This window comes from Fringilla coelebs (assembly GCF_963513975.1).
Source record: "Fringilla coelebs genome assembly, chromosome: 10".
Lineage (NCBI taxonomy): Eukaryota > Metazoa > Chordata > Aves > Passeriformes > Fringillidae > Fringilla > Fringilla coelebs.
In genome coordinates this window covers 21,165,474-21,178,426 of record NC_140036.1, presented here as the reverse complement: position 1 = coordinate 21,178,426, position 12,953 = coordinate 21,165,474, and the positions used below count along the sequence as shown (strand labels likewise).

Sequence of the window (12,953 nt, the reverse complement as noted above, 5' to 3'; positions counted from 1 at the left end):
GAAGTTTGCTGGTATGTGCAGAAATGACAACATCTGATTTATTCTTTTTTTACAGGGAGAAGAAGCTATTAAGCATATTTCAAGTCATTCCTGCTTGCATTTTCTCCCCCTCTTCTTTCTTTGTAGCTGTGGGTTTTGTTGTTGGTCTTTTTTTCCCAGTGACAAGAAGATAAACTGCTGGTTGTAAAGACTGCTGCAGGGGGAAACACTGGGGGTATAACCACCTAATTATGAATTTCCTGAATGTGCAACATGACCAGGAGCAACTGGACAGGATTAGTGCTGTATGTTTCATCTCCAGCTGTTTCATGAATGTCAATCTCCAAACTCTTCCAAGAAGAACATTTTTTTTTTTTTCCATGGCCCTACTTTTGGCTTTAACAATACCAGCAATACTGCTTTGTTTTCTTTAGAGCCTGAAGTGAAACAAGAGCTTTCAAAAAAACAAACCCCAAGCAAACCTAACGAGCCAAAGAGCTGCACAGCGTTAAGGAGATTTAACTGAAATATTTGTAAAATATCAAAAGGAACATCCTTCTTGTTGGCAAAACTGGAACTAACACTGCAGAGATGCATGATTACGAGACAATAAATGAGAGTATTTTCTTCTGGTGCAGTGGTCAGAAGTTATTGTTTTGAATAAGCACCACTGGTGTGTAATCTTCACGGCGAGCTTCTTGCACTGGTGAAGTGCCAACCCTCTTTGGAAGCTCTTAGCAGACAGGAACTTATTTAAACTTATAAAACCAACGTAGACGAAAAAATGCAAAAAATGCCCTGTGTAAGGCCTCAGCTTGCAAACAGCCAAATTGTGAAGACAATGGTGCTTCTCATGGAAGAGAGGGCAGCAGGAACCTTTTCTTTCCATGATGCCTTTGTAAAGATTAAGAAACAGCTTACTGAATAATATCCCTGACTAACAATAACTTCTGGGGTGTCAGAAATCATGTCTTTGCAGTAATGGCATGGGTCTTTGGAGAAGCCTCTTCTAGCTGCAGGTGAAGTTCTCTGGTCTTTTGTGACTTCTAGTAGAGTTTGACTGGACATATTTGTTGCCTAGTAGTATCTGTATTTATTGATTAGTAAAATCTCTGTGAGATTGAAAGGCCAAATTAAAGACTTGTCCATTAAATGTAATAAAATGATGTCCAATAATAACTGGTTTTCTCACACTGATATGCAGTGCAGTTACCATGCACTGCACTAACAGAAGAGGCAGAGAAATTTTATTTCAGATCATACAGAGGTTACTCCTTTGATCTCTTCCCAACAATAAGATTTTTGGGGCTTAATTTCTTCACATGTTATTGAGCATGAGAAATCCTGACCTGTGTTATCCTAAAAAGGGGAAAAAAATCTGCTAATTAATACCATGAGTACAAACTCGGTCAGTTCATGAATGCAAACCTGTGAATATATGCTGAGTGAATAACTGGCATTCATTTCCTCTAAATAGAGAGGTACAGACAGAAATCCTGATTCATGCTAATGTTTACATGCCCTACTTATTTAGAAAGACTGTCCTGCAGAATTTTTTATTCCCTGCAGTAAAAGTGACCATTATAACCTACATACACTTAGGCAGATTTTCTTGATTTTCTTGCATGTGCCAGTCTCCACAGGCACTATATTGAAAATAAAGCATTGTAAGGATTGAAGGAAATTATCCTATTTTAATATGTACAGTCTAATTTGCCTTTAGCTTTCTTTTTTTTTTTTTTGGTCAGATAAAAGAGTGAGAAAAAACTACCATGATTGTACTGTGTGATTTTGAGTACTCAATAGTTTAAGTTGCACTAACTTTATCAATTTGTGAGGCATACTGACAGAAAAGCATTTTAAAACAAGAACAGATTATATGGCCTTCTCTTTATTCTGTGAGAGGAGTAAATGATGCCACCACAAGGAGGGGGAGGGAGGAGAGGTGAGACATCATTTTGTTCTGGGTGTTTTTGCGAGGGGATCTTCCACCTGAGCTTTGAGCACCCTGCCAGTCCCACCTCTCAAGGGGCAGGGTGAGGTCCAGGAAAGGGATGCTTCAGGGCCATGTTCTCAGCCTGAGGGGTCACCAAAGATAATTTTGCTGAGTACTTCTGTCTTTCTTCCTCCAAGTTGCTGCTGGCAAAAAGAATAAAAGAAAAAAAAAAAGAAAGAAGTGTGAACCTGGAGCTGTTGCTATGGGTGAATGTAAACTGTTAGGACACTGAGTCCTCACCCCACAGCTGCTCAGAGGTGTGATAATGCACTCCTGCAGCCACAGTCCACCCAGGGTTTGGGTGGAACCATCCACCCTCTGTGCTGGTGCTATGCAGGGTTAAAACTGACTGAGGGCGGTATATCCCAGGTAAAAACCAACACAGGAGTCAGAAAATAAATCAATCAAAGCACGCTCTGTATGTTGTCAAACAGCACCAATGCCAGGATCTCTGCCTGCCTGACCTCCAGAATACAGAAGATGCTGCTTGTGGGAATAGTGACAGTTTAACTCAAAGCCCATCAGAAATGTGAGGGGAAGTATCCAGAGAGAATAAAGACTGTCTTCACAGCCTTGGCAATGATGTCTGACCCCCAAGGCCACGTCCCAATTGTACAGAGTCATGGGCCCCTCTGGGTTTTGCCACCAAATAGGAGGGAATGGCTGATGGAGATGATGGCAGAATACAGGATTTGGAACTGGTTTGGATCCAGCCTCACTCAACAGTGCCAAAATTGTTACTGTGCGATGGCTAAACAATTCCAGTCTGAAAGGAGTAGGGGGTTCTGTCTGCTCCTGCTGCATCTGCATGTTCAGAGTGACTGTTGTGGGGACAAGAATCCAACAGAAAGACCAGAGGACAGAGCTCAGCCCCTTCATCCTGCTCCTCTGCAACAGCACATGAGGGAAGAGAGATGGAAAAGATGCTCTATTGCCACTCGCTTCCTGAATAAACAGAAAGATCTCACCGTGATAAAAGATAAATATGCATGTTATTGAAAAAAAAAAACCACCCAGACTCATCAAAACAGAAAAATCAGATCATAACTTTGGTCTGGATTTATTTGGATGATAGTTTAGGTCAGTCATTTTCTCCAGTGTGACTTGTCTGTCCCTGCTGTGTCATCACTTAACCTAATCCTTTTCCTTTTTCAGTGGCAAGAGACATTTCCTCTTGGTCTGATTAATGCTCTTCCTAGATGAGCTGGCTCAGGGAGTAAGCTGTTAAAGAAATAGTTTTATCTGTTATTTATGTAGGAACTCCCTGATGGAAAGCAATCTTTGCTGCACTCTCCCCTGCCCTCGGTTCCTGAGCCATGCCCAGGCTCCATTGAATCACTTTATTGTTGCTGTTAACCATCTGCTCTTCCAGCTCGTCAGGGCTGTGGGCATGAACAGAAGGAGCTCCAAGGAGAAGGCAACATTTGCTCCAGGTCCAGGCTGACCTTGCTCTAGTTTTTGTGAGTCTGCCCTTCTGCAATTTCAGGTGAGACTGGAAATGTCCCCAGGCCTGAGGACCCTGTTCTGAGTTTCCAGATATGGACCAGACTTTTAGATAGATAGAAAAGCTACAAATCAGCTCTACAGTTCCATTTCTTTCCTCTTCTTTATTTCTCTTCATTTTGCATTCTCCAGGTTTGAGGTTATTTACTCTTCAATTTAAATTTTATATTTTTTTCATAATTTTCCAACTCGTGTCAGTGATTTTTTCCCATCTAAACCAATGTCTTCACCGTCCCTTCTCTCCCTCTCTTTTTTTTTTTCCCCCACAAAACTGTCTATGAGACCAAGTAAAGTCTTTACAACCCCAGTGAATAATTAATCTCATCTGGTCTGTAACTCTATCCAGGACCATCAAAAAGTTTGCATGTTTTGGGTCAATAATAAAACAAAACATTTTTCTACTTTTAGATTTTATGCATTACAAAAGTTTTTTGCAATTAACGAACAATACTTAGTGCTGGCTGACCATTCCACATTGGAAAATCTTTCCCATGGGAAAATTGCCTATTTGTTATTTTCGTAGGAATTATCTATTTCAGATAACTTTATTTTCATTTTTCTGGGTTTTAGTCATGTACAAAAAAACCCCAAACCCAGCCTATTTGGCCATGATGCTTTTACTCAGCCCTGATGCCAAACTGATTTTTCTTTAGTGTGTGTTTCAGCAAGAAGCAGAACATCAAGGAGTCGTATAGGAAAAATGTTTGTGTTGATATTTTAATGGAAGATGAAGAAAATACACCTGAGCTGCCTCAGACTCCAGAGGGTTTTCCAGTTTTTGAAAGGAAACGTTGCTCTGGTGGATAAAGTGGATCAATCATTGATAAAAGTTGTTGGGAAAAGTAACACTGAAGAATACAGTGATGGAGAGAAGGCAGAGCACAGGACGTGTGGGCGATGAGCTCCTGCAGAGGAAGGTTGGCTTCCCCAAGGACCACGGCTAAATCAAAAGACCCTTCATAGCACGGCTGTGATCTGTGGTGGGGGTAAGGCCAAGTCCTATTTTAAGCTTTTCCTGTAACCAGATTAAAGCTCCAGTCATGATTCCCCCACGGTTTGGATGCAGTGCTGAGAGGTGAATGACCACCACAGCCCCTCCTTGGGGCTCTCTTCCAGAGCCAGGGGATAAACTTCTCTTCTTTAGGGCTGCACAATTTAATAAGTCAGAGCATTTCTTTATCCCTGAAAACATTGCTGAGAGCTTCTCCTCCTTGCTCCCGGCCGATGGGAATGTAGGAATGACCACGCTGATGGGAGCACCGGCCTTGCCTTTGCAGTAACCCACAGCTGGCACCAAGGGGAGGACAGACATGGATGGGGACATGCACTGACCCCAGCCTGGAACTGCTTGGGCAAAGGGCTGCCCTGTCAGAAATGGCATTTTGGGGACAACTTTCTGACATCCATCATAACCACACACCCCTGCTAGGGCTGAGTGGACAGGGGAGGCTCGGTGGGTGATGTGTCATATTTGGCAGTAAGTGAAGGGTCTACAAAACATATCTTATGAAGAACAGCTCAGGGAGGGCTTGTTTAATATGGAGAAGAAGAGGCTCAGGTGAGAGCTCATCCCTCTCTACAAGTCCCTGAAAGGAGATTGTAGCTAGCTGGGGGATGCTCTTCTCTCCCGCACCTGCAGTGAGAGGAAAACAGCCTTACGCTGAGATAGGGGAGATTCAGATTAGACATCAGAAACAAATGTTTTACTTTTAGGGTGGTCTGGCATTGAAACGGATGGCGATGGAGTTATTACCCCCGGAGGTGTTAAAGAGACGTCTGGACCTGGCGCTGGGCGATGCGGTGCTGCCGGCTGGGCGGCTGGCCTGGCTCATCTTCAACCTTGGCGATTCGCTATTCTATAATTCTATTATTCCGCGATTCCGAGTAACGACGAGCGGATCGCGGCGGGCGGACGGGGCGGAACGGGAACCGGAGCGGCTCGGGGCGAAGGGGCCGCGCTCCGTGCCCGCCCCGTGCCCGCCTCTCGCGGAGCGCCCGCCCCGGCGGCGCGGGGCGGGGCGGCAGCGGGGCTGGCCGGCGTCCCACGCCCGCCTCGGCCGCCTTTTCGGCGGGAGCCGCTACTCCAGAGTGCGCGGTAGCGTGGGCCGGCTGGGGCCCCATGTGGTGCCGACATCACTGACATGGCGGAATCCCCGCCGAGCCCTCCCGGCACTCGCTCCAGCTAACCGGGACTCGCCGCCCCGCACCGCCCTCCCGCAGGTAAGGACGCGGCGGCGCTGCGGGCAAACGGGTGCCGGGCGGGGAGCCCCGCGGCTCCGCTGCGCTCCGAGCGCCGGGCAGCCGCGTCCCCCGCCCCGCGGCGCCCCTCCGGGTCCCGGCTCTTTTGTTCGGCGGCGGGACGCGGCCGCACTCGGTGGAAAGTTTCTCTGCCCGCCCCGCCGGCTCCGTCCGCCGCGGGGAGCGCCCGGCGGGCGGGCGGGAGCGGCCGCGCTCGGGGCTGGCGGCGGGACGGGCGCTCCAGCACCGCCCGGCTGTCCCTGGGGGCGGCCGGCCCGGCCGCTGTCATCGCCACCGCCCTCCCCGCCCGCTGCGGCTCCCGGAGGAGAAGTGCGGGAGCGGTCGGTGCCGGCGGGGGCCGCGGGCACCGCGGGTGTGTGCGGGGCGCCTGCCCGCGGCACCGCCGAGCCGCGCCCCGCTCCGCAGCCCCCTGCCCGGCCGGGGCTGCGGGCAGGTGGAGGAACCGGGGGCTCCTCCGCCTCCAGAACGTCGGGATCCAGAGGGCATGTTGGAGAAAAAGCTGGAGAAAGGCGCGACCGTCTTCTCTTGGCCCCGTCCTCCCCGCCGGGCTCCTGGCAGAGGCGGCTTGGGGAAGGAAAGCCCTGGAAACTTTTTATTTTTGCTTGCCAGACACCTTTTTAAAATGGCATGCGACCAGCAGACGGAGTAAAAAAGAACAACCCTTTTTAAAAGCTTAACCTCTCTTAGGTTAAGACCACAGCTGCATCCCCCCCTTCCCGGTTCTCAGAAATGTTCTATTTAAATAAGGTTTTGGCGGAGGTAGTGCGGCTTGGAGTTAAATGTAACGAACCATTTATCCCATCTATATTTGTAGAATAGAAGGCGCGGGGCAAGCCTGCCTCTCTCCATATTAGTAATTTTGTATTTCATTTGCATTTCTTTGTGTCCTTTGGGTGCATAAAAGTACTGGCCTTAAAGGGGTAGTTACCCCATCACGGGGGGGGGGGGGGGACTGAGGTATGGAGAGATTGGAGCTCCTTGTTGGTGTTTTTTAATTTTTATTTTGGATTTTTTTTGTTTGCTACTGGAACTCTGTGCTGGGTCTGTGAGAACAGGATTCACATATCCCAGTTACCTGTGCCCTAACCACAGCTGCTGTATCCCTTAACCGCTTACCCTGCAGAACACAGTACGTTCCTGAAAGGTGCCAAACCAGTCTAACTCGAGTTTAACAATGTGCTAGGTAATGGCATTTCAAACTTCCACAGATTTTTAAGCGTAGAACACTATTTCTCAACCTTTTTTTTGTTTTGCACCAGAGCTTGCTTAAAAGAGTTTGGGAGTGCCAGGCCTGGCAGTGCCTGTACTGCTCTGGGTCTGCGCTTTGTTCTGATGGGGAGCGGCTGGTCTGGACACGGATGACACAATGTGTGCTTGGCCGGGAATCCAGATAAAGGCATCGCTTCCATGAACCTCAGGAATGGCCAAGGGCTGCCTCCTGAGTGGGAGCATCTTGCTCCTCTTGCCCCGTTCACCTAAGCCCGTGTGTCTTTCTCAGCAGTCGCTGCCGGTGCTACCAGTAAGAAAATGATTCTTGGCCAAATTCCCGGGGTCATTTCGGGTCTCGCACAGAAGCGGTCTGTTAGTGCTTTTCTCTTAATCTTCGGCACTTCTGTGGTTCCCTCTCGTTAATTTCAAAGCAGTTGTGATTTGTGGTTGTATTGGGACCCTGCTGTGGCAGAAACTTCTGCTGCCCCAGAAGTAGCGTGTATTGTTCTTCCCAGTTCAGTATCTTTTAGCTACTCTATGTTTATAATGTAGCTCAGAGATGAGTCTGTGTGGAAGATGATATATTTTACTTATATTTTTTTCTTTTTTTAAAATTTTGTGCTTTTGGGACTCATCTGGTTTGGGTTTGGGGTCACTGCTGGGACAGCAGTGAGAGGGGTTTTTCATACTGTTAGCCTATAGTTGGCCAAAGGATAAGAAATGAAGGTAGCTAGCAGCCAAAATAAGCTGATTTTCTGCTATAGCCAAGAAGCTCAGAGCTGTAATTCCATACTGCAAGTATTTTATCTTTAGTCTCAGAAAAGTTTGTAACTTCCAATCTGAAATGTGTTTATCCTGGCACTTTTTTCCCTACGTGTAGTATTCAGGGAGCTAAAAGAAGTTTTCTCCATCATACCTGTTTCTTAGCAGAGAATTTGGAGATTTTTCCCCTCACTTTATAGTTTTCTTTATGTTCTCTGAGAAAGAGAAGCAGTTAAGGGCAGTCAAACTTCTGCAGTTCATAAATCTGTGCAAGAAAATATATACAGACTATGCAGCAAACTTCTGCATGTGTGTGGTTGTATTCATGAACTTTCTAATAAGTATAATTGACTTTTTCCCTCAAAAATGTAGGTTGTCAGAACCAACATTTACAGTATTGTAGCGTGAGGATAAATGCCTGCTAAGTACATGTAATTAAATACAAGGCCTGGAGCCTGAACACACCTGAATCAAACAAATTACTCTCCACAGTGCTTTTTTCTGCACTGTAGTCTGCCACTTCCCTCCAAGGAAAAGACATTGGTGGGGGGGGGTGATGGAGTGACCTCTTTGGAGCACTTGGAGTGGCACTTTGGGACACACTGGGAGAGGATCCTGTCACTCCACTGAGGATGTGGCTGTTGGGTTTTAAATCTGGAAATAGTGTCACTGGAATTGTTTCCAGCAACGTGCCACAAGTTATCGAAATTCCATTTGTTTGCAGTAGCCTTTGGTGTACAGCAAATAAAATAAATAGCAGAAGAAGCCAGCAGAGCCCTGTGTAAATCTCAGCTGTGCAAAATACTGGCGAGACAAAGTTTCTCAAGCGTTGCCTGGAGGATTTGTGCCTCAGTGATTGTCTCTGCGCTGCTGAGTGGTGGAGGACCCTTTGGAAACGGCGGTATCAAAACTCGTGTTGTTTACGGCCAAGGTTTAGTGTCCCTGTGTGATCTGTCCCTGGAGATGGAAGGTATGTGGGAAGAGGGAAGTTCTTCAAACAAGGCAGTGGAAATAGGAGCCGCTGGATACACAGCGGTGGAAAGCCATCTACAGGCAGGAATGCTGGTATGTCAGCGAGCAGATAACTCCAGACAGCTTCCAGTGGGGACGTGGTGGTTGGCTTTTTTATCAGTTTATTCTAAGCACCTCTTTGCAAAACTAAAGTTGGAAGCCTGCTCGCTGTTGGATTCCAGACAGCCAGGAAAAAAAAAAAAGAAAAAAGCACAAACTAATTAAATGTGATTTATTGTGGAATTTGCAACAGTGTTGGAGAGATGAGTTGCCTTTCAGAAATGCTGCTGTGGATGTTAAATCTGTGCTTTGCTCTGGGTGAAAAATGACGGTGCTGTTGAGCAAGTACACAAGAAAAACGTTGTCTGTGGTAAAGTCTGTTCTTGAGCCGGAATATTCCCTGGAGGTCCCAGGTAGTGCAGCTTGGAGCAAATCTTTGTGGGGCTTTTAATTGGGAAAAGGATGGGTTTCCTTGAGCTTAGAGGTTAAAATGCAGGGCTTCTCCAGTGACATGCTTTCTGTGTTTCATCTGAGGAATCCTTTGTTTACAAGTAAATTGTGGTGTTTGTTAGCAGATAGCAGACAAAAAGCCAACAGCATAAGAAACATTCTCTATTTGTTTTTCTAATGGTGACAGTTTATAATGGTGATATACTGAAAATTGCCATGTGCATACTCTGCTCAGTAAACTGCAGCTATGTATAGTGTTAGTTTTGTAATATGAAGCAATAAACAATTCCTAAGTAATGAAATACATATTTTATAATTTCTTTTTTTTTTTTTTGAGAGGATGAAACTACAGCTAATACTGATATGTGGCATTTGCTTGTTCTGGCATCTGCTCCTCATTCTATAAGATACTCAGTGCAATGACAAGATGGATTCAGGAAAGGAGTTTCTGCTGTTGTGTTTTTTGTTTATCTTGTTATTTTTTAGATTTAGAATAACTGAGAGCAAACCCTTGAATTCTCTGGAGATGAAGGTGGTAAGCCTGTCTGATTTTTCTGTGTTGATTTAGTGTATTGCAATTCTGTGGCAGCAATGCAAATACCTTAAAACATTCTTTACATCCTGGTCTCTTATCATTGCCTTATACATAATTATGGACTTCTCTATTATTAGGTCCTTGCAAAGGACTCTAATAATAGAATGTGTGTATACATGTATTTAAACATCTCCTTCGTGCTTCCAGGAATGGAATGCTTTGGAAAGAGAGAAAGAAATTCCTTTCAAGGGGTTAATAAAAACTTCAATAAAGAACAATTTTAGGTGACCCTTGCCATCCCACATGCTTGGGATGTTGTGGACAGATTTCCCCATGCTTTTAATCTGAACTAGCAAAACCAGTCTGCTCTTAGTTTGTAGGTTCTCTGGGCCTCTGTGCAGCTGTGTGAATTTTACATGGTTGCTCCCCATTTTCCACTCACCCACTAATAAAAAGCCAGTGTTTATAACCTAAATCCCAGTGTTGTCTTTTGCCCCTAATATTTCTGCACAATCCTTTAGCCAAACCCAGAACTGTAGTGAAGTAAGATGGAGTGATTATTTTGGACCTTGACAGCAGAAGCAGCGTGGCAGTAGAGAGTTGTCCTGATTTGTTTCAGGATGACCTTACCATTTTCCTTTAGTGTATGGTTAGTTAGCTGAAAGAATTCATTCCACTTTATAAGTTGCCTTTGCTGTAGAAGTATGTCCCTATTCAATGACAATTCAGGTACCATAAGTGACCTTATGCTTGCAGACACTTGAACTGATCCGAGTGTATTACTCAGTGCTACGTATTGCTCTGCTCCTCATTTATTTATTGATGTGGAATAATGCAGCAGAGAAAAAAAGGATGAAAGCATTTGTGGATAATGAGAGCACTGGGTAGGTTTCCTTCTGGGTAGCCTGTGTTTTTTTGTGGACTCACGTGATGTCAGCTCACAGAAGGGAAAGAAAAAATTGCCTTCAGTGTCTTGTTACTAGCAAATGTATGGCAACCAGAAGCATCACTTCATGAGAATGAATTGACAGAGCAGAAGAGACCCAGTGAGAACTGCAGAGCTTGTGGAATATTTTGGGGGTCTATAATGTCTGCACAGTGTGTGGTTTCTTTTTTTGGTTTTTTTTTTTTTTCCTTTGTCTGTAAGTACTGATGGCAATGGTGAGTTTGAAAAGCAAAGATGCAACTTTGGCTTGACTGACTCCATGAAGGGTGTTGCTTTACTGGGCTTATGTTGAAGTGGAAAAAGTTCCTCCTTTTGTGACAAGTCAAATTGGAACATACCATGTACCTGATTCTTGTAGATATGTTTGAACAGGATGCAGGTTTGGGACCTAGTTGCATACATCTTTGTGTGTTCTGTTCTTGTAGCAGATGGTAATTGGTGTTTGACTTTTAGGGGTGTGTTTGGCTTGAACAGTTATAATGTTGTTCTTGTTTTCACTTCGCTTTGTTCATGTCCTGTTCTTTTGCACTACCCTCAAGCTCTGAGGAAATGATTTTATAGTCTTGTTAGGAGATATATTTTTTTTATTAACTGTATTAAAATTTGAAAAAAGGGGTTGAGAATAAGCTGTAGATTTTCCCCAAAACACTTTCTTGATCCTCTATTATACAGTCCTGTATTGAGCTGTGGATACCTTGGGAGGCACGACTTTTAAGGTGAAGAATTTGTTCCTATTTGATTGCATTGTCTGAAGGATGGCAACATGTTTCTTGAGGGCTGATTTCCACTGAGTCCTCCCCTGAGCAGGGCAGAGGGATGTTCAGCTGCTAGCACATCTTCTGCTTTGGCAGGTTAACTAGGAAATTTGTTCTCAAAGCCTGCCTTGGGGAGGAGAGAGCAACAAGTCTTTATTTTCAAATGCTGGAAAGTGTTAGAAGCTGTGGCAGCTCAAAGAAAAGCAAATGAAAGAAAACAACTGTTTCTTACTCTGGATTTTCATGGAATTGGCTTCTGCTTTAGTGAGGTTTTTTGTTTTGTTTTTGGTTTTTTTTTTTATTCCAAGGTCTGCTTTTCTCAGTGTCCCACTTGCCCATCCTTCCTTTAACACACGTATTCATTAGCCACCTATGATTCCTGATGCTACAATAGCATTTTCCTTCTAATTGTCTCTCAGTATGATGTATGTTCTGTTGGTTGCAGAGCTATTAAAGGTGATCTTAGCCATGCAGTGAGGTTTCTTCTGCTCTTGTGTTCCAGGCTGGGGGCTTGGGGTGCAGCATTTGGTCGCAGGAGCAGTGTTCCTTCTGACAATCCCTGTGTCTGGGGAACTGGGCAGCTAGAGACACAATACTCATTTGGCACAGTGTTTGCTCTTAGCTGGCTTTTCTTGAACGCTTCAGATGTGGGTGAGGGAGGGGCAGCAGAACTGGGTTTGTGGAACGCTGCATTCCCTTCTGTGTTGTTCCCTCTGAGCTGGTGTGCCGGCTGTGACGCGTGGCCCCTGCGTGACCAGGTGTGCGGACGTGAGGAATGCGTCCATCCACACGTGCACCGGGCTGTGCCCAGCCCTGCAGCCCAGGTGGCCGTGTCCTGGCCCAGGGTGGGGACAGGTGACCCAGGGAGGCCGTGGTGTGTGTTCCTCCTGTGCTTCAGAGAGTGGAAGTGGTCTGGCAGGACCACGCGTGCTGCTCCTCGGATCATAGGTTGAGGTGTTGTTGATGGTATGAGTCCCAGCCAGCCATACAGGGAGGGAAAATCCATCTTCAAAAGCTGGTTCTGAGGAATGGGTCAGAAGTTTCCTGGCTTGGTTGGCAAAGGTATTATTATAAGGAAGGAAATGAGGGATTGGTGTAGTGAGGTGGCCTCGTGTTTAAGAGGTGGAAGGAGTTGAAGTGCACATAGTCTGTGGAGAACTTAGGCTTGCAGAGTAACCCAGAACAGGACGAGCTGCAGAAAGTTGGTGGTGTTATGGAAAAGAGAAAGAGATGGTGAAAAAAAAAATCTGAATTCAGTATAAATCATAGTTAAGTGGTGCTTCACTGTGTCTGTGTTGATGTCTGAACATGTACATATGTTGTCTCCTTTTAAATGAGTGACCTTACGTGGCTTGGAGGAGCAGAGAAAATGTCACAGTGTTACAAATAATCCCCTGTAGAAATTGTGAAGTGAAACAACACTTAAGATTCTGGATCAGCTGAAAATGACTCTATAGCCAGAAGACTGACCCCTGCTCTCTGTGTGCACTGTGACCCTGCGGGCTGTCTCTGAAGAGTTCACCCTCCTTTTGTACTTGTAGGAAATGT

The 12,953-nt window shown here is 45.5% G+C and overlaps 1 protein-coding gene across 1 annotated transcript in view; it reads left to right on the top strand.

Annotated features, from left to right (window-relative positions):
* Positions 1-5,603: 5,603 nt before the first annotated feature.
* Positions 5,604-12,953, top strand: part of FNDC3B (fibronectin type III domain containing 3B) — a 184,538-nt gene continuing 177,188 nt past the window's right edge. Inside the window, exon 1 of the mRNA XM_084212475.1 lies at positions 5,604-5,698. The gene's annotated coding sequence lies outside the window, so the exon portion shown is untranslated. The remainder of the gene's footprint in view (positions 5,699-12,953) is intronic.